Below are 22,668 nucleotides of genomic sequence, written 5' to 3' on the forward strand. Positions count from 1 at the left end.
GTCTATTAAGTTACATTTATTGTGATTTATGGAGAAGGAAATGGCAACCCACTCCAGCACTCTTGCCTGGAGAGTCCCATGGACGGAGGAGCCTGGTGGGCTACAATGCAGGGGCTTGTGAAGAGTGAGGCATGACTGAGCGACTTCACTTTTACTTTTCACTTTCATGCACTAGAAAAGGAAATGGCAACCCACTCCAGTGTTCTTGCCTGGAGAATCCCAGGGATGGGGGAGCCTGGTGGGCTGCTGTCTATGGGATTACACAGGGTTGGACATGACTGAAGTGACTTAGCAGCAGCAGCATTGTGATTTAACCTGGAAATTTAGCTTTAATACTGAGCCACATGGGGTCTCTTGGAGATGAGTTAGAATCTTTAAATTTACCTCCTATGTAGTAATGTAGAATCTTTAAATTTACTTCCTCTGCATTAGGCAGTTTGCATTTGTTAAGTTCACTGAATTAAGAGGAAGCTGTTAAGTGGCAATTTAGTCAGATAAGTCAGACCTGTCCAGGTCTGGTGGCTGTTCATAGTTTAAAGACTGCTGAGTCTCTAGAGGCAAGGATTGCATTTAGTATTTGCTGAAGCCGCTGTGAATTGTATTGGAGTCAACGGTACATACTTCCTAATGACTAAAAATCCTTTCCTGGAATGTGGAGCTGGATGGGAAAGCAAATACAACTGTTTTGGAAGAGTCATCTGGAATTAATTCATTGAGCAGAAGGGAACTGGCTCCTATCCCAGTAATTCAGTCTCCATTGAGGTTCCAACACAGACCTGCTCAAATACAGTGCTATGTTCTCTAACTTGGCAGATTCTAATCTCTACATTAAACCACTGAATTAACTATTCATCAATGAGTAGCATTCAATTATGTGTGACAATGTAGATAGATAAATTGAGTAAAAAGATATATATTTTTTAATTCCAATTTTTAAAAACAATGGTTGGAGGATAATTTAGGAGTAGTTATTAGCAGTAAGAGAGCTAACCTTTACATCAGGCTCTCCTAGTAAGCCTAAAAAAATAAATAATAGATAAAATGTCAATTCCTTGATTAAAAAGTGATTCTATAAAAAAGCTGCTAGTGTTTAATATAAATTATAAATAAACCCACTTCTTACCAAAGGGTTCACCAAATAGGAGATATTTCTGAGTTCCAACAATAAGGAGCAAATTTTCAAGTGTTTACATGGGAGGAATATTTTTGTGATACTGGGCTGCCGTCTATCGGGTTGCACAGAGTCGGACACGACTGAAGCAATTTAGCAGCAGCAGCAGCAGACCTTTCCTCTGTAACACCCAACACCTAAGTCAAGAGTCTTGAGGAAAAGGATTATTCAAGGAGTCTAATAATTTCTTAACCATTCATGTGTGAAGAAAAAAATTTTTTTCAAACATGTAATCACTGTTGTACTTTTCTTATAAATAATTACCCATTGGTTGCCTACAGTCTTCATTATAACTCACCACCAAAGGTAAAAGACTGAACTGAAACATTTGGTAGGTGTTATAGAAACAAATGATACTTTCATTTTTTGAAAGTTCAAGTTTGCTCTCAGTCTTTGCAAGGGCAAAGGCAGACAAGAAACCAGGTCTCAAAGCATGCTCTGGAGCACTGTCACTGGCCAATAAGTAGTCAGTCAACCAATAACACATGAGAAAAAAAGACACAAGAAAGAATACATTTATGGTGGGGTGGGGAGAGAAAGGGAAAATGCTGCTGTGACTAATGAAAGCAATAAAAATTACTGGTCTTAAATGTAAATATTGCTGATATAATGAAAGTTAGTCACACAGCCGTGACCGACTCTGTGATCCCATGGACTATAGCCACCAGGCTCCTCCGTCCATGGAATTCTCCAGGCAAGAGTACTGGAGTGGGTTGCCATTTCCTTCTCCAGGGGATCTTCCCAACCCAGGGATCAAAACCGGGTCTCTTGCACTGAAGGCAGATTCTTTACCATCTGAGCTACTAGGGAAGCCCCTAACAAATGATAACTTTTTGTATTTTCAAGCACAATGTCTTATCAATAATGATAACCTATACATAAAGCTACAAATTGAAACAAATGAGAATCGGGCAGTAAGAGGATATACATTTTAGATTGGGGTATGTGTGTGTTGAGCAGACTGTTTTGTTTGGTTGGAAAAATAAGTATCTGTTCTAATGTGTTATTTAAAAGTAAAGGAGACTTCTAGTTTCTGGTCCAGCATATATAAGGAGCCTAGAAAGTCCCATGCTGTCATAACAGCAAATAAAAAGCTGAACAAACGCTTCTTAGGTTTATTAGAAAAGTGAAGCCACAGGGCAAGTCACTGCCCGCAAATCAGAGAGACAGACAGATCAGAGAATCTCAACTTACCAGAGCAGAAACCACCAAGGAAGCGAGTGAGGGTAGGGTGGAAGAAACCTGGACGGTAGCTGATGAACCAATGAAGGTTCAAGGACAAGCCTAAAATCTGGCCGGTGGTGGGTGGGGGTGGGGGTGCAGGGAGAAGGAGGTGGGGGGCGACCACGCATTTGTGATTTTAACTCTAGGAGCTCTACCCAGTTTTCATAGTGAACACTGGAAAAAAATCCCCTCCTGCTTCTGGAGAGAAGAAAAATAGCCAATTTTAAATTGTAACATTCTGTTCTTCTTAACAAAGACTACCTTCCCAGAGAAACTATTTTATGTAATACACTGGGGTTTCATCAGAGTCTATCCAACCTGGGAGAAGTGAAATACTCAATTCCAGTTCCTTCACCATCCTGTCTCATTTTAAGAGGGGGTGGGGGGCAAGGAGCTGGAACTACTGAGAAGCACTTGTGAAGTTCATAGCCCGGGCACACAGGCTCACTGAAAGACTGAGGCCTAATCATACGACTGTAGAATGCACATCTCACATCTACAGTTCCTAGTATCCAGTCATCATGCTCAGCTTTCAACAAAAAATTAATCTTACTAAAAGAAAAAAACATTTTGAAAACACATAAAAGCATTACAAGCAGACTTTGATATGGCAGGGATGCTAAAATTATCAGACCATGAAAAAACAACCATGATTAATACGCCAAAGATTCTAATGGAAAAAGTAAGAAACAATGGGTAACACAAGTAGAGAGGCAGAAATTCTAAGAATGAATAAAAAAGCAATGTTCTAGATCAAACACACTGTCAATAGAGAGGACGAATATCACTGATGGGCTCATTAGCAGACTAGACATGGCTGAGAAAAGAAACCTTGAACTTGAGGATATGTCCATAGAAACTTTCAAAACTGAAATGCAAAGAGAAAAAATACTGGGGAAGAAAGCACACGGAACAGAGAGAATATCCAAGAACTGTGGGATATCTATAAAGCACGTAACACTTATAATGGAAACACCAGAAGAAGAAAGATACAGGAACAAAAGCAATATTTGAGGCAATAAGGACTGAGAATTTCCTGAAATTACTGTCAGACACAAAACCAGAGAACTAGAAAACAAGTATACAAAAAGCTATACCTAGCTGGACATATTATATACACAAAGGAGAAAAAGTCTCAAAAGAAGCCAAAGGAGAATGGGAAACAGCTTACCTATAAAGGAACAAAATTAAGAATTATTTCAACTTCTCAGAAACCACACAAATGTGAGAGAGGAGTGAAATATTTAACACGTTGAAAGGGAAAAATACCATCAACCTAGGTATGGTAGACCTTAAAGTGAAGGCAAAATAAAGGGTTTCCCAAACAAACCAAAGTTGAATTTGTTGCCAACAGGCATGCCTTGAAAGAAATGTTAAAAGGAGTTCTTTGGCAAGAAGGAAAATGACCGAGATCAGAAAGTCTAATCAACATAAAGAAAGGAAGAATATTAGACAGAATAAGCAAAATGAAATCTTTATTTTTCTTACTCAATTGAGCTAGCATTGTTGTAACATACTGTACTCAACATGTATGCACATGCAAAAGGGCAAGAGAGATGGGGACAGCAACGACAGGACGGGGAAGGAGGCCTCTTCCACGCGCCTGCACAACATCAACGGTGCTACAGTGCTATCTGAAGGTGGACGTGGGGGACTTCCCCGGTGGCCCAGTAAAATCCACCTTCCAATGCAGGGGACACGGGGTTTGATCCCTGGTCAGGGAACTTAGACTTCAGGTGCTGCAGAGCAGCTAGGCCCATGCGCCACCGCTAGAGAGCCCGGTGCTGCAACTCCCGAGCCCACGCGCTCTAGAGGCCGTGGCCCGCCACAGAAGTCCAGGTACCACAGCAAAGACCCAGTGAGCCAAACCAAAATAGAAGGAAGAAAAGAAAGTGGACCTGGATTAGTGGTATATTGCAAGCTCTAGGGCAATCCACTAAAAAAGAAGCATAACTGTTATGCTAGGAAAGAAGAGAAAATGGAATAAGATAAAGGGGTCAATTCTTCAAGAATAGGGCAGAACGATCCTTAAAGTACATGGGTATAACAATAAAGCATCAAAATATGCAAGGCAGAAACTGACATACTGCCAGAAGCAGATGACTCCATCATTACTGTTGGGAGGCTTCAATACTCCTCTTCCAGAAACGGACAGATCAGCAGGCAGAGGGGCAACCAGATATAATTGATACTTACAGACCACTTAATCCAATAATTGCAAAACACATTCTTCTAAATTTAATACAGTACATTACCAAGATAGACAACATTATGGGCCATAATTGACATCTTAACAAATTAAAAAGTATGTAAATTATACAAGGTATGCTTTCAGATCACAATAGGATTATATGAGAAATCAGTAACAGGAAAGACTGTCAGAAAATCCAAAATGCTTGGAGGTTAAACAATACGACTCTAAGTAACACACAGGTCAAAGAAGAAATCACAAGGAAATTTTTAAAAACTCTGAATTAAATGAAGATACACACACAACTTATAAAAATCTGTGGGATGCAACAAGAGCAGTGCATAAAGGGTACTTTATAGCACTGTGTGTATTAGATCTAAAACCAATAATCTAAGCTTTCACTTTAGGAACTAGAAAGTGAAGCTGCTCAGTCGTGTCTGACTCTTTGCCACCCCATGGACTATAGCCTACCAGGCTCCTCCATCCATGGGACTCTCCAGGCAAGAATATTGGAGTGGGTTGCCATTTCCTTCTCCTGGGGACCTTCCCGACCCATGGAACCCGGGTCTCTTGCATTGTGGGCAGAGGTTTTACCCTCAGCCACCAGGGAAGCTTTCACTTTAGGAACTAGAAAATGAAGGGCAAATAAAATCCAAATAAAGCAAAAGAAAATAAGCAACAGAATTAGAGCAGAATTTTAAAACAGAAGATCAATGGAGAAAAAAACAACAAAACTAAAAGCTCAATCTTTGGAAAGATCAATACAAACAACAAGTTTCTAACAGGGGTAACCAAGGAAAAAGAAGACAAATAACTAATATCAAAAATTAAATTGAGGACACCACTACAAATCCCATGGACATCAAAAGGATAATAAAGGAATAAATCAAGAAATACTATATCCACAATTTAATAACCTACATGAAATAGACCATTTCCTTGAAAGACACAATCTGCCAAAACTCACACAATAGATGACCTACCAAGGCCTATAAGAGAAACTGAATAATCAATAACCGTTCAACACAGAAAGCATCAGGCCCAGATGGATACACTGAAGAATTTTACCAAACATTTAAGGAGGAAATCATTATCAATTCTCTTCCAGAAGACAGAAGCATAGAAAATACTTCCAAAACTCATTCTATGAAGCCATCACTACCCTAATAACAAAACCAAAGACATTACAAGAAAAGAATATAGGCAATAGGCAATATCTCTCATGAACACAGGTGTAATAAAAACCCTCTAAATATTAGAAACTGGTATCTAACAATTTTTTTTTTTAAAAGTACACACCACAAGCAACTGGGATTTACCCCATGTATGCAGGGCTTGTTCCATATAAAAATCAATTAATGTAATCCACCACATCAACATGCTAAAGGAAGAAAAATCACATCATCTTATCGACAGATGCAGAAAAACCACATGGAAGAGTTCACCTATTTATGATTTAAAAATCTCTCAGTAAATGAACTTGACAAAACTTGATAAAGAACATCTAAAAAAAATCTACACTTAATATCAAAATGAATGAGAAACTAAAAGTCTTCCAACTAAGATCAGCAACAAGGCAAGGACGCTCCCTTCCACCATCCCTCTTCAAAATTTTATTGGAAGTACTGGAATAAAGTCCAGAATAATGAAAAATTAGAATCAAACTAAATGCTCACATATATTATATATCATCTTTCAGTAATTATTCACATGTATATCTATTACCACACACAAAAAAAATGTCCACAATATAATGAGCTAATGAAATGGGTAAATTCCAATACCATTTTTAAAAAGATAAACACATATTTATAGATGTGTAAGCATGTACAAAAAATTATTAAGACGTTAACAAAGGCTATCTTTAGGTGATGGAAATATAAATGACCTTTTGTTGTTTTGTACTGGTTATTTGTTAAGGTTTCAATAACAGAAAAAAGTTATGTGACAAAGCAAGTACGGTGCTACTGGTCAGTCAGTCAGTCCAGCTGCTCCGTCGTGTCCAACTCTTTGTGACTCCATGGGCTGCAGCGCACCAGGCCTCCCTGTCCATCACCAACTCCGGAAGCCTACTCAAACTCATCCCGTAGGTGATGCCATCCAACCATCTCATTCTCTGTCGTACCCTTTTCTTCCCGCCTTCAATCTTCCCAGCATCAGGCTCTTTTCCAATGAGCTGGTTCTTCGAATCAGGCAGCCAAAGTATTGGAGTTTCAGCTTCAACATCAGTCCTTCCAATGAATATTCAGGACTGATTTCCTTTAGGATTGACTGGTTGGATCTCCATGCAGCCCAAGGGACTCTCAAGAGTCTTCTCCAACACCACAGTTCAAAACCATCAATTCTTCAGCGCTCAGTTTTATGTTCCAACTCTCACATCCATACATGACTACTGGAAAAACCATAGCCTAGACTATGGTTTTTGTTGGCACTTTTGTTCAAAGTAACGTCTCTGCTTTTTAATACGCTGTCTAGGTTTGTCATAGATTTTCTTCCAAGGAGCAAGCGTCTTTTAATTTCATGGCTGCAGTCACCATCTGCAGTGATTTTGGAGCCCCCCAAAAATAAAGTTTGTCACTGTTTCCACTGTTTCCCCATCTATTTGCCATGAAGTGATGGGACTGGATGCCATGATCTTTGTTTTCTGAAGGTTGAGTTTTAAGCCAACTTTTTCACTCTCCTCTTTCACTTTCATCAAGAGGTTCTTTAGTTCCTCTTCACTTTCTGCCATAAGGGTGGTGTCATCTACATATCTGAGGTTATTGATATTTCTCTTGGCAATCTTGATTCCAGCTTATGCTTCATACAGCCCGACATTTCTCATGATGTACTCTGCATATAAGTTAAATAAGCAGGGTGACAATATACAGCCTTGACATACTCCTTTCCTGATCTGGAATCAGTCTGTTGTTGCACGTCCAGTTCTAACTGTTGCTTCCTGACCTGCATACAGACTTCTCAAGAGACAGGTCAGGTGGTCTGGTATTTCCATCTTTAAGAATTTTCTAGAGTTTGTTGTGATCCACACGGTCAAAGGCTTTAGCTTAGTCAAAAAAGCAAAAGTAGATGTTTTTCTGAAACTCTCTTGCTTTTTCAATGATCCAGCGGATGTTGGCAGTTTGATCTCTGGTTTCTCTGCCTTTTTTAAATCCAGCTTGAACATCTGAAAGTTCATGGTTCATGTACTGTTGAAGTCTGGCTTGGAGAATTTTGAGCATTACTTTACTAGCGTGTGAGATGAGTGCAACTGTGCGACAGTCTGAGCATTCTTTGGCACTGCCTTTCTTTGGGATTAGAATGAAAACTGACCTTTTCCAGTCCTGTGGCCACTGCTGAGTTTTCCAAATTTGCTGGCATATTGAGTGCAGCACTTTCACAGCATCATCTTTCAGGATTTGAAATAGCTCAATAGGAATTCCATCACCTCCACTAGCTTTGTTCTCAGTGATGCTTCCTAAGGCCCATTTGACTTCACATTCCAGGATATCTGGCTCTAGGTGAGTAATCACACCATTGTGGCTATTTGGGTCATTAAGATCTTTTTTGTACAGATCTTCTGTGTATTTTTGCCACCTCTTCATAATATCTTCTGCTTCTGTTAGGTCTATACCATTTCTGTCCTTTATTGTGCTCATCTTTGCATGAAATGTTCCCTTGGTTATCTCCAATTTTCTTGAAGAGATCTCTAGTCTTTCCCATTGTGTTGTTTTCCTCTATTTCTTTGCATTGATCACTGAGGAAGGCTTTCTTATCTCTCCTTGCTATTCTTTGGAACTCTGCATTCAAACGGGTATATCTTTCCTTTTCTCCTTTGCCTTTAGCTTCTCTTCTTTTCATAGCTATTTGTAAGGACTCCTCAGACAGCCATTTTGCCTTTCTGCATTTCTTTTCCTTGGGGATGGTCTTGATCACTGTCTCCTGTACAACGTCACAAACCTCTGTCCATAGTTCTTCAGGCACTGTGTCTATTAGATCTAACCCCTTGAATCTACTTGTCACTTCCACTGTATAATCATAGGGATTTGATTAGGTCATACACGAATGGTCCACTGGTTTTCCCTACTTTCTTCTATTTAAGTCTAAATTTGGCAATAAGGAGTTCATGATCTGAGCCACAGTCCACTCCCGGTCTTGTTTTTGCTAACTGTATAGAGCTTCTCTATATTTGGCTGCAAATAATATAATCAATCTGATTTCAGTATTGACCATCTGGTGATGTCCACGTGTAGAGTCTCCTCTTGTTTTGTTGAAGATGGTGCTTGCTACGACCAGTGCGTTCTCTTAGCAAAATCCATTAGCCCTTGACCTGCTTCGTCTTGTACTCCAAGGCCAAATTTGCCTGTCACTCCAGGTGTTTCTTGACTTCCTACTTTTGCATTCCAGTCCCCTATAATCTTTTTTGGATGTTAGTTCTAGAAGTTCTTGTAGGTCTTCATAGAACCGTTCAGCTTCCTCAGCATTACTGGTCAGGGCATAGGCCTGGATTACTGTGAGACTGAATGATTTGCCTTGGAAACAAACAGAGATCATTCTGTCATTTTTGAGATTGCATCCAAGTAGCATGCTGTAGTGAGTATATCAGTTCAGTTCAGTCGCTCAGTCGTGTCCGACTCTTTGCAACTCCATGGACCGCAGCACACCAGGCCTCCCTGTCCATTACCAAGTCCAGAGTTTACGCAAACTCATGTCCATTGAGTCGGGGATGCCATCCAACCATCTCATACTATTGTCGTCCCCCTTTCCTCCCACCTTCAATCTTTCCCAGCATCAGGGTCTTTTCAAATGAGTCAGTTCTTCGCATCAGGTGGCCAAACTATTGGAGTTTCAGCTTCAACATCAGTCCTTCCAATGAACCCTCAGAACTGATCTCCTTTAGGATGGACTGGTTGGATCTCCATGCAGTCCAGGGACTCTAAAGAATCTTCTCCAACACCATAGTTCAAAAGCATCAATTCTTCTGCGCTCAGCTTTCTTTACAGTCCAACTCTCACATCTATACATGACTACTGGAAAAATCATAGCCTTGACTAGATAGATCTTCAGCATAGTTAATAAAGCAGAAATAGATGTTTTTCTCAAACTCTCTTGCTTTTTTGATGATCCAGTGGATGTTGGCAATTTGATCTCTGGTTCCTTTGCCTTTTCTAAAACCAGCTTGAACATCTGGAAGTTCACAGTTCACGTACTGCTGTACTGCTGAAGTCTGGCTTGGAGAATTTTGAGCATTACTTTATTAGCGTGTGAATGAGTGCAATTGTGCGATAGTTTGAGCATTCTTTAGCAATACCTTTCTTTGGAATTGGAATATGGATGCTTACAATAAAATTCTTTCTGTGGCAATATGTTATAATAAAATAGTGGAGGGACTTCCCTGGTGGTCCAGAGGATAAGAATCTGCCTAATGCAGGTGACACACATTTGATCCTTAGTCTGGGAAGATTCCGTATGCCTTGGGGCCACTAAGCCCATAAACCACAACCTCTGAGCCCAAGCTCCACAAGGAGAACCCCATAATAAGAAGCTGGAGCACCTCAATGAAAGTTCACATGCAGCAGTGAATACCCAGCATAGCCATAAATAAATTTAAAAGTGATAAATAAAATTGAAAAATAAAACACCCCCCTTTCTGCTTTGATCTGACACCTCAAAAAACATAGAAAACTCCATATTTTCAATCAGGTGAGCACTTTTAAAAAAGCAACAACAAACCCAATGCCAAAAATATAAATCAAGTTTCTTTCCTAAATATATATTTAAAGCAATCTAAAATGCTCATACAGTTCAATTACCTCACTAGCATCCTCCCAGTGAGGGCAACGGGAGAGGGAGGAGAAGAGATGAGGACTTTAATATGGGTGGTGCGTGCACGGGCTTTGGAATCCAACACTTCTGAGTGGTCAGGTTATGCTCGTGTGTGTGTGTGTGTGTCTGTGTGTGTGTGTGTGTATGTGTGTGTGTGTTAGTTGCTTAGTCATATCTGACTCTTTGCAACCCCATGGACTGTAGCCTACCAGGCTCCTCCATCCATGTAATTTTCCAGGCAAGAGTACTGGAGTGGGTTTCCATTTCCTTCTCCTGCTCTTTTGTGTGATTCAGGTCAAATCACTCGTCTTTTCCAGTAATAATAATAAGACCTAGTATTTGAGTTCTTACTTAAATGTCTACCTATGAAGCAGGTATTATCATGCTTCCTATGTTCCAGAAAAGAAATCTGATGATTAGAGATGATAAATAATTTGCCAATGCCATGCAGTTAAGCAGCAGCACCAGGATTTGGATGTAAATGTCTTTGACTCCACAGTCCATACACCCACCATACTAATGCCCTCCTCATCTCTACCGCTGAGAGAATAAATTAGGACACCTTTTGGAGGGCAGGCAAGATAAATGGGATCTTGAGTTACTTTTTGTTTTGCAATAGCTGAGGTGTTTTACATAAATCTGCCCTCTAAACTACCTGAGTATCTTTGGGGGGGGGGGGGAGAGGAAACAGTGTAAGGACTGGCTTTAAAAAGGAGAGGGTTAAGAAAAGCTGGTCTAGCAATTTTAAGTGATCCTTTGCCTGACACCTCAATTTTCTTAACCGTAATCTAGGTTTTAAAGGTAGAAGTGGCAATTTCAGTTTGAAATCATAAAAAAAACTTCATGTTTCCAAGTATCACTATAAAAGGGATCTTCTCTTCCTGAAACATTTAAAACTACATATATTTAATTGACTCAACAGAGATGAACAGTTTATTTGAAAGCAGCGAGAAACCACAACTGCATTTCTTACTCTCAATCTACTGCTGAAATGGCATACATTTTAAAATTTTAGCCATTCTAATAGGTGTATAGTAGTTAATTCATTGTTGGATGGCATTAAAGGTAAATTTAGATAAAGTACAAGACTCAGTATCTTTTAGATAAAGTTACAAGAGTTAGTATCTTTCAAAAACACATTAAAAAAAAAAAATGAAGGCTTGAAAGGTGTAAAGGCTTAGTTCTGTTTCACCAAAAGTGTGTATTTAAACCAGATAACCTCTTGATGTTCTTTTCAACAATGTGATTCTATAATCCTATAAAAATAAACTCCACTTAACATCATAGTCCCTACATAGACAGGCCCACTTGCAACCTAAAGACCTTCTCAGCGAGGTCCTCGTTCAGTCTCACACCCAGAACTTTGCTGGTCATGGAGCCATAAATAGTTGATCATCTTTCTTTCAGCTCTCATAAATCTCAGTGAAAGTATGTCATGGAGGAACTCTCTTGGTTGAAAATAATACTCTTTCCTTCCTTAACTGCCTTACTCTCCATTCTAAAAAACCACTTCAAAAGTTCAGCCCTTTTCACTGATTTTATGACTTACTTTGAAACCAAAACCATATCTGTTCTGGGGCCTGCCACAGAGCCCTTTAGCTCTTGAGTGATAAAGGAGGCTGTTCAGATGGCATCCTAAGTCTGCCCACTTATGTCCTCAAGTCACTCCTCAACCCTGAAACAAGAGTAAAGAAAAAGGAAAACCAAGCCAAATGAAATGAGTAACTGCCACTCTGTCTAAACGACAGGACTGTTTAGTATGGAAGAGCTCTAAATGAGCATTATGGCAGGTAGACTGATGGGAAAAATATTTCATTTGGCACAGATATAAATGTATAGACCTGCTGGTTAAGTACAAACACATTATAGCTGATTTTGAAACTGTTACTCTCCCATCTTCAATACTATGGCATTTCTTCACCAATAAAAGGCCATTACTATATAAACCATTGGGAAGGGAAAAACCAGGAGGATGGATCTCTCTCCTCCCGATTCATTGTCTAAGAATGTGCATGTGTGCATGCTGATGAGGCAGGGGGAACAGCAAGTCTGCTGCCAGAGGAGCAGCGAGGGCGCTGTGGCGAGGCGTGAAGCAAGTGGGCAAGAGAGAGGAGTGGAGATGAAGTGCCAGAGGAGCCAGGCCACAGGCCACTCTAGGCTTCAGCTTGAAAGGCCTTCAAGTGACATCATCTGACCAGGTTTTTAAAACAGAATCATTTTGTATGCTGTACTGAAAATAAACTTACAAGGGTAAGAGTACAGGGGGGAGAAGAGGAACTGAGGTGACAGGTGATGGTGGCTTGGACGAAGGTGGTAGAGAGACAGATGGCCGAGAAGTGGCAGGATTCTGTATATTTGTATTTTGAAGGTAGGGCCAACAGAATTGACTAATGAACTAAATATTGGGTGTGAGAAAAAGAAATCAAGGATGACTCTTAGTTTTTCTTGAGTTAGGCAACTAGGAGGAGATGAAGTGGACATTTACTGAGATAGAGAAGATAACTGGCTTATAGGTTTGGTTTTATACATCTTGAGTTTCAGATGCCTATTGGACATCCCAATGGAAATGCCAAGTAGGCAGATTAACAATGCTTAGGGATAAATGGGTCATCCATCCACCTACCAACCTAACCACCCACTAACCCAATCACTCACCTACTGTATTTAAATCCTTGAGACTGGATAAGATCAACAAGAAGTAGATCAAAGAAAGAAAAGGAAGAACTTCAGGACATTCAACCTTCAGGAAGGATCAGCAGACACTCAGATGGAGGACAAAAGTCAGAAAACAGTGGTGTTCTGGAAGCCTAACAGAAAAAGTTATTTAAGCTTTTTTTCCCAATAGTGTTCTGTTCCTAGTCTTTTGATTCTTCCTGCTGAGGCGCCAGATACCATGGATAAGTCACCCCTGTTGCACTTTGTCTGAATTCACGTCTCATGGAAACTATGAGATAACATGATTATTGTTTTAAGTTTTGTGAAGCAGCAATGTAACAGTTTCTAAGTATACAACTGTGTCAGCATCACCAAAAAAAAGAGTTCACATAAATCTACCCAGTTGCAATACTCTCAAGACTAGCGCATTTGATGATTCTTCATGGATTACTTCTAGCCATACTCCTTTAAGAATTAACTGAGTCATCTGGAAACAGTAAATGGTCTTGATGATCACCATATGAACCATCCCTTGGCCCAATAACGTTACCTTCACCATCATTCTAATTTAAAAAATTCTTCAAATGCTAAGAGCGTTTCAAAGCTAAAAATAAGCCTGCATCAAAAGTGAAAATAAAAACAAAAAATGTAACTGAAGCCTTGCCATTTGCCCCCCAGAAATGGCTTTGCTTTCATTTCCTTGGACTCAAGGAGAAGACAGTACAGAACAAAATTTCAGCAGTTCTAACTTTAATCTTTCTGAGCCCTTAGAATTCCTTGGGGGATCATAGCTATGCCGTTAAGCACTTTAAAAACTGACTTTTACAACTATTTGATCTGTTCACATTTCTCCCCAGACTCTGGGGTTGTAAAAAAACTAAAATTAAAAAACAAGAGAGTGAGTGAGTTAGACAAAAGAAAATTTCCAGGGGCTTCCCCTCAGTTCAATTTCCTTCCCCAACAGTTATTTATTTTCTTATATGGTCATCCTCTCTCCAGTGATTTTATTTATTTTTTTTGGCACACCATGCAGCATGCAAGGACTTCCTGACCAAGGATCAAACCCATGCTCCCTGCAGTGGAAGCATGGAGTCTCAACCACTGGACCATCACGAAGTCCCCACCCCAAAGTAACTAAAACTTCATTTAACTAAGCATCTCAGAGGACTTGCCAAGTTGGGATATACAGATTTCCTTTATCTTCTTTAAACTGCTGCTGGATAATACATAATACGAACTGCCACGACTGATATAATCATTCTCCTACTGATGGACATTTAGACTGTTTCCACTTTTTGCTATTATACAAAAGGCTACAATGAACATTTAGTACACGCTTCTTTGCACTCGTGAATAAGCATTCCTTTACATATACTTAGAAGTCAACACGCTTGGCTCAGATATATACCAAGAGGCACAGAAAGTTGTAAGACTTGGTCAAGGCTTCTAAGCCTGTGGTAAGAGAAGAGGAAGAAGGGCTGGGATAACCAAAAATGACAGAGAAGAGAAAAGTTAGAAAACTCTTTGATTTTTTTTAATTAAAAAAATTTTTAAACCTTCCAGTTCACTTTCACGTCTGATATTTGAGGATACCACTGAGAAGCCTATAATCAAGCAGGAAAGCTGACAGAAAATACACCAAAATGTTACTAACAGAGAATATGAACATTTACAATTTTGTTCTTTTTATTTATTTTTCTGTTTTTCAAAATGTCCACATTGAGAATATATGGGGAAAATATACTTAAAACTTATAATGGAAAAAACATTTATAGAAGTCATGAAAGCATTCATAAAATGTAGTAGCCGAGCAGAAAACTCAAAGAGATGTGCCCAGGTAGCAAGGGGACAGGGCAGATTCTCCAGCTGGAGGAAACCATATGCACTGTCAGGTCTGTGGCATGTCCTGAAATGGAAAGCAGCTGGAATGACTGGTGTACAGTTTCCAAATAGTACAGACAGACATTTTTAAGACTCTTAAAATATACTGCCTATTCCTTAATCACCATCAATAGAATAAAATTTCAAAATCTTGTCGAACTTGATAAGATCAAGACATTGGGTTATTTTAATTTTTTTTCTGGTTTATTTTAATTTGCACTTATTTGATGACCAGCGAGATATTTCCCTCGCTCACTGTAGTAAAGCCAAGGGAAGAACAACAGTCAGTTTCTTCCCGTCTCTGTTTCAGGAGTCCACGTCACTGAGCTGCACTCCATGCTCGCCGAGGCACCCAGGTCCTATAGCCTCCCCAACTCTGAGTGCCTCTCCACCAGGCTGTCAAGGGCCTCTGCCATCCTGCTATGGTCACAGTCTGCTTTTTCCCTTTACTCCATCTGTGGTGTTCAGGACACCAGTCCCAAAGCTAACCAGACCGATAGTGAGAGGCTGACCAACAGCTACCAATTAAGAATGAGTAAGAAACTAGCATCTGGGGGTGGCAGGGACAAAAGAACTTCCAGACCATTCAAAGTAAGAGTCCCTCCACAAATATAACGGCCCCCAGGGGCACTATGGAGACGAATGAGGACATTTTTGCTTGTCACAGTGATGGACGAGCACAAGTGGCACCAACAGGAAGAAAGCAGGAGAGCTAGATGCCGCGTAACAGGAAGACTGATCTCGCCCAAGAGCTGCCCTACGTGACTTTTCAAAGTCTTGCCACACAATTATGTGGCTGGGAAATCTCATTTTAACTATTTGGACCTAGAATTCAATTCCTTTCTTGTCTATGAACATTAATAGAGAAGACACAGACACACAGAAACATACATAAGTAGGAAAATACTCATCTACTATAGAAAGGAAGTGTTGAGCCTGACAAGGCTGAGAACCACTCTGATTTAAGCGGTCATTTGAAAATGTACAAAGAGAGTTAGAAAATGGTTACCTGTCCATATAAGGGGCCACCCATATAATGCCTACACTGACCCACACAATAAAGGGCTAAAATAAACAGGCCAAAGATTACACAGAAGCAACATGAAAACCTCCCTATCCAGTTCTTCGGTTATGTTTCTTAATTCATTTTACTAATTCCATGTCTGAAAGTGGTTTCCCAAAACAGGGTAAAGAAAAAGTACATTAGGTACACTGTAAATCAAACTATAATCTAGGTTTACAAAGAAAAAATAAGTAACACTCTCTTGCTGGTGCCAATTACTTCCTCTTTAATATGGTCTTTACGAATGGTCTTGTCATTCATTTACCACCAAATCAAATCAACAGAGTCAATCCCTAAATAATCCAAATTGTACCAAGAGCTATTCTATTCTACCCATACCAGTACTCTTCCTGAAACCAGAAGGTTCACATTATACAGCTTAGAATACATTCTCAGTCTCTATAAAGCTTCTCCTGATAATATCAATAATGCAACTGACAGTCACATTATTTATAATAATGATAAAGCTTGATGAAAGTGAAAGAAGAGAGTGAAAAAGTTGGCCTAAAGCTCAACATTCAGAAAACGAAGATCATGGCATCTGGTCACATCACTTCATAGGAAATAGATGGGGAAACAGTGGAAACAGTGGCAGACTTTATCACTGCAGATGGTGACTGCAGCCATGAAATTAAAAGACACTTACTCCTTGGAATAAAAGTTATGACCAACCTAGATAGCATATGCAAAAGCAGAGACATTACTTTGCCGACTAAGGTCCATCTAGTCAAGGCTATGGTTTTTCCAGTGGTCACGTATGGATGTGAGAGTTGAACTGTGAAGAAAGCTGAGCGCCGAAGAATTGATGCTTTTGAACTGTGGTGTTGGAGAAGACTCTTGAGAGTCCCTTGGACTGCAAGGAGACCCAACCAGTCCATTCTAAAGGAGATCAGCCCTGGGATTTCTTTGGAAGGAATGATGCTAAAGCTGAAACTCCAGTACTTTGGCCACCTCATGCGAAGAGTTGACTCATTGGAAAAGACTGTGATGCTGGGAGAGATTGCGGGCAGGAGGAGAAGGGGACGACAGAGGATGAGATGGCTGGATGGCATCACGGACTCGATGAACGTGAACCTGAGTGAACTCCGGGAGTTGGTGATGGACAGGGAGGCCTGGCGTGCTGCGATTCATGGAGTCACAAAGAGTTGGACATGACTGAGCGACTGAACTGAACTGAAAACAAATAATGTTATTAGAAACCAATAACAATGTTATCAGAATGCTGTTAAGAAACAGTATCTTAAGGGAAAAGATACACAAATATTAGGGAAAAAGTTGTTAAATTTGAAATGTAAATTATCATTCTTTTAAAATATGTTTTTTTATTACTATCTACTAAAAGAGCCTAGCAGCAATGACACCCTAGTAGCAGTGAACAAACCCAGCACCGTAACCTTGGTTTCTAAACAACATTCTCCACTAAAAGGGAATTCTCTGGAGAAATGGCTGACAAGTCTGGGACAGGAAAATTCAAGGTGAGCCTGGAAGAATAAAAACAAAATAGAATTTAAAAGTCCCCTAAACAACAAATAACAACAACAACAAAAAGGTGAGCCTGGAATACCTTATTGCATTACAGGGCAAGAAGTACTCAAACAATGAAAGGGCTGTGTCAAAAGTACACAGGAGGCTACCTGAAAGGGTACACACTGGTCAAATTTGGGATAATTAAAGCAAAGAGAATAAAGACAGTAACTGCTTGTAATATAATAGGAAAAAAAATAGGAAAATCTATTAGTTCAGTGGGGTTATTTAAAATAAGGGAAAAGGGGGGAGGGAGGAAGAAGAGAACTTTCCTTTAAAGAATTTCATCTTAGAAAAAAAAGAGTTAGAAAACCACTGTTCTTCAGTCTCCGCTATATCATCTGATTTGGTAAGGTTCAGCTGCTGTTGCTGCAAAGTCGCTTCAGTCGTGTCCAACTCTTTGCGACCCCATGGACTGCAGCCCACCAGGCTCCTCCATCCACGGGATTTTCTAGGCAAGAGTACTGGAGTGGGCTGCCATCGCCTTCTGCAAGGCTCAGCAGTAGATGCTAAAACTATTATCTGAAAGATTGTTGGGCTGTTGGGAGACAGAGTACATTCATATAGCCTGGAAGAATTGTTCAACAGATTACTTACCAGTTTTGCTGCATAAGGAGAAATCTACTTCTACAACAAACTGTCAATTATTACCTGATCAAACATTTTATCATTAATGGCAAGGCAGCCTGAGATGATGTGCCTCCTGACTTAAGCATTAGGAAGCACATGACATCACCTACGTGGCAACTCGTCAAAAACGCTTCTCCTCAATCTCATCAAGCCTCTATCTGTGTGCTGTTTAACATGGTGGCCATGATCCACATGTAGCTCCTGAACTGGAAACGTGCGTGTGACTAAGGAATTGAATTTTAATTTTTATTGGTTTACACAGACATATATGGCTAGTGGCTACCACACTGAACATTGCAGACATGGATCACTTCAGAAAATTTTACCAGATAACACTGCTTTAAGTAAGTTGCTTGAAATACAGAAGAAAAGGAAATAAATTAAAAGACACCTGAAAGAAACAATCAAACAAAACCAGAATGTGAGACATTCTATTAGACAATGTTGCTAGACTGTTAAAAAGTCACCATTACGGTGAGCAGGGTGTGGAAAGGCTTAGTGTATGGTTCTATTTATGGTATAAATATATCTCTATCATAGCACAGAGCCTGAAAAGGCATACCACCAACTGCAATGTGTGAGAAAACAAACAGGTATAATAGACTTTTCATGATAACTGGGGACATTCGAATATGGAGTAAATATTAGATGACATTATGGAATTATTATGAATTCTCAGGTGCAACAATGGTATGTAGTAATGTGAGGGACTGGCCTTAAAGAGATGCATGCTAAATAAAGAACAGAATTCTGAGGTAATGTGCCATGACAGCTACAATTTATTTTCAAATGGCATAGTCAAAAAAAGGGTATGGATATAAACACAGAGAGATAAGGCAATATGCAACAAGTCAACAGATATTATATCTAGAAGAAGGGATACACTGTTTGTTTCACTATTTTAAAATTATACTTCAGTTCAGTTCAGTCGCTCAGTCGTGTCTGACTCTTTGCGACCCCATGAATGGCAGCACGCCAGGCCTCCCTGTCCATCACCAACTCCTGGAGTTCACTCAAACTCATGTCTATCAAGTTGGTGATGTCATCCAGCCATCTCATCTTCTGTCATCCCCTTCTCCTCCTGGTCCCAATCCCTCCCAGCATCAGAGTCTTTTCCAGTGAGTCAACTCTTCGCATGAGGTGGCCAAAGTACTGGAGTTTCAGCGTCAGCATCAGTCCTTCCAATGAACACCCAGGACTGATCTCCTCTAGGATGGACTGGATGGATCTCCTCGCAGTCCAAGGGACTCTCAAGAGCCCTCTCCAACACCACAGTTCAAAAGCATCAACTTACATGTGTGTAAAATTTCATAATTAAACAGCTGGAGAAAAAAAAATCAGCCACAGAACTAAAGCAACATACTGTCATTTTTGTACTTACAGGTTTTTCATTCTGCTAGGAACATGTATTACTTTTAAAATGAGAAAAATAGGAAGCTGAAGTGGTCACCAAGCTCAATTACTAAATCAAGTAAACCGGCTACACTAATAGCACCACAGAATGTGAGAGGGTGCACTTAAAAGCCCCCATAACAAGAGTCCAGTTCAGATTATACTGTTTCTATTCCTAAGATTAAAATGTCTACAAATCATTCTAATGGAAATTTCTAGTCAAAAGCATCTGTGTATTTAACACAGTCACTAACAAAAAAATGTAATATTGAATCTATTTTCATAAAGTCAAGAGTATCTATTAAACAGCTTTACAAACGCCAAACTGACAGTCACTAAAAATTCTCAACCGTTTTAAGGCTGACTCCAGAAATCATTATGGAAGTAACCTAGGAGTAGCCATTGACTATTTCTTAGCTGCCTGGGAGCAGAGAGGCGCCCTCCTCTGAAAGGAGAGAGAGGCCTTCCTTGCTCTGGGGCCAGAGCTGAATTCGACTCCTGGTCATGTGAGCACAGAGCAAAAACTGAGCAGAGGGATTATCACAGCTGCCTCAGCCAAGCCCTGCACTGGAGGCGGTGTCGATGCCAAGGTCTCCTTTCATCCCTGAACTGTAACTGAGAGGAAAGGCCCTTTCTAAGTTCTCAGCTGCCAGAAACAGGAGATTCAACACGGATTTACTTAAGGGCCTTTGCCAGAGATCTGCGGGATTCAATCTGCCCTCTAACATAAAACAGCTTCAACCCAGCTTCCATCTAAGACATGGTATGTTTTCTCTGTTCGTTTTATATATTCTAAATGATTTTTTCTAAGGAAAAGCTCTTAACTTCTTTCGCTCTTAACTCTTGTGCGTATGATTTTCTAGGAGGGCAGAATAAATATGCTCCCAAACACAAACACGTATGCATGTGTCAGGTGAACAAAGGCTTCCTTGAAACGTTTTATCACTGAACCATATTTCCCACTAAATTCTTGGAGAAGAATAAATGATAAGATAATTATATACAATGTATTAATAGACATGATTCTTACATTTTATAATGCTTTGACCAAAGAAGCTAAAAATAACTACCTTCTTACAAAGTAAAAACAAAGATATGGTAGTACTTATAAAAACATATATTTTCTTGGGGAAAGTGACATCCATCATATTGTTGTACTTCATGGTTTCCTCCTGAAGCTTCTGAGTATAGCTGGCAAATGATATATATGTCTACTTTGTTCCTAACTTTTTATTTTTAAAAATTTCAAACATATAGAAAGATCTTTTGCTATTTTTTAATCTATTTATTTAATTTTGGCCACATGGCTTGTGGGATCCTAGCTCCCAGACCAGGGACTGAACCTGGGCCCTCTGCAGTGGAACTGTGGTATCTGAACCACTGGACTGCCAGGGAATTCCCTTAAATCAATTTTAAAGATAAATCTATAGGTGCACATAGCCATACACTGGAGGAGGGCATGGCAACCCATTCCAGTGTTCTTGCCTGGAGAATCCCATGGACAGAGGAGCCTGGTGGGCTACAGTCTATAGGGTCACAGAGTCGTACACGACTGAGGTGACTTAGCTCACATAGCACATAGCCATACAAGTACATTATTATTGGGAAGTTCCCCTGGAGAAGAGACAGGTTACCCACTCCAGTATTCTTGGGCTTCCCTGGTGGCTCAGACGGTAAAGCATCTGCTTGCAATGTGGGAGACCTGGGTTTGATCCCTGGGTTGGGAAGATCTCCTAGAGGAGGGCATGGCAACCCACTCCAGTGTTCTTGCCTGGAGAATCCCAGGGAGAGAGGAGCCTGGCAGGCTACAGTCCACAGGGTTGCAAAGAGTCGGACACAACCGAGTGACTAAGCATAGCACACAGAACATTATTATTAGTATTTCATATTCATGTGATTTGAAGTTCCTTAAAAATTAAGTAACAGAAATTCAGAAAATGCTATCTAAATAAAGCCTGATTTTCAACAAATAAACAGGGTTGGTTTGTGATCGCTCTTGAGATTTACAGTAACTTACATCTGGATACAGTTTCTCATGTTGACACTCCTATTAAACAGTGCAATGTTCCCAAGGTTAAAAACCTTTATTTGCCTTCATTCATCATGTTGTTGTTCCTGTTGTTCAGTTATTCAGTTGTGTCCGACTCTTTTGCGACCCCATAGACTGTAGCCTGCCAGGCTCCTCTGTCCATGGGATTTTCCAGGTAACATTAGTGGAGTGGGTTGTCATTTTCTTCTCCACGTCATTCATCATGTAGGAGACTGAAAAATAAAACTATCTTCTTCCAAAAGTTTGGAGGCTTACCAGTTTACAGTTTAAACTAAAGTAAAAATCTGTAACACAGATCATACACCTAATTAAGAACATGCCTTTTGGCTGGTTTCCGTTATGAGCCTTTCAGCACTATCACTGTTGCTTTAATCTGCTATGCGTATATTAGGGCTTCCCTGGCGGCTCAGAGGGTAAAGCGTCTGCCTGCAGTGCGGGAGACGTGGGTTTGATTCCTGGGTCGGGAAGATCCCCTAGAGAAGAAAATGGCGACCCACTCCAGTATTCTTGCCTGGAGAACCCCATGGATGGAGGAGCCTGGTGGGCTACAGTCCACAGGGTCGCAGAGTCGGACACGACTGAGCAACTCCACTTTCACTATGGATATATTATTTGATTAACACTTTAAAAACAATTTTTAATTTCAATGTCTACATTGAAAGATCAGGAGATCTCACTTAAGAATCCAGTTTTCATGCTTCTCTTAAAATAGCAGAGTCACACTGGGTCTTAATTGCCACATGAATACTGGCTGGGCCTGAGAGAAGCTGCCTCTGGCCTAGGGTGGGCTCTCCCCACTTTATCAGAGCTATACCCACGGTCAAGCACCTGTCTGCTTCCCTACGGGCTTATGAGCTAGAGATCCCTTTACTCTGTTTTATTTACCATGCTGAAATGACTGAAAATATTCTTAGTATGTTATGATACATATTTTATGGTTAAAGTCCTGACACTTTAAAAAAAATTAATGCTATCTCCCTAATAGATTGTATGATACCATATGCCCACTTTCCCTTCACAACTGTTTAGGCTGGGGCCCGAAGTAGAGATGAAACACAGCACAGTCATATAGAGCCTTCACTTTT

At 40.1% G+C, this 22,668-nt stretch overlaps 1 protein-coding gene and 1 long non-coding RNA gene across 4 annotated transcripts in view; one reads left to right on the top strand and one right to left on the bottom strand.

The window, feature by feature from the left end:
* Nucleotides 1–22,668, bottom strand: part of NUDT3 (nudix hydrolase 3) — a 108,871-nt gene that overhangs the window by 14,724 nt on the left and 71,479 nt on the right. The gene's annotated exons all lie outside the window — the stretch shown is intronic.
* LOC138425812 (uncharacterized) overlaps nucleotides 19,990–22,668 on the top strand; it is a 37,319-nt gene continuing 34,640 nt past the window's right edge. For all 3 annotated transcript variants that reach the window (XR_011251409.1, XR_011251411.1, XR_011251410.1), the window contains exon 1: nucleotides 19,990–20,296. This is a non-coding gene — a long non-coding RNA (uncharacterized lncRNA). The remainder of the gene's footprint in view (nucleotides 20,297–22,668) is intronic.

Source organism: Ovis canadensis, chromosome 20 (genome assembly GCF_042477335.2).
Source record: "Ovis canadensis isolate MfBH-ARS-UI-01 breed Bighorn chromosome 20, ARS-UI_OviCan_v2, whole genome shotgun sequence".
Taxonomy (NCBI): Eukaryota; Metazoa; Chordata; class Mammalia; order Artiodactyla; family Bovidae; genus Ovis; species Ovis canadensis.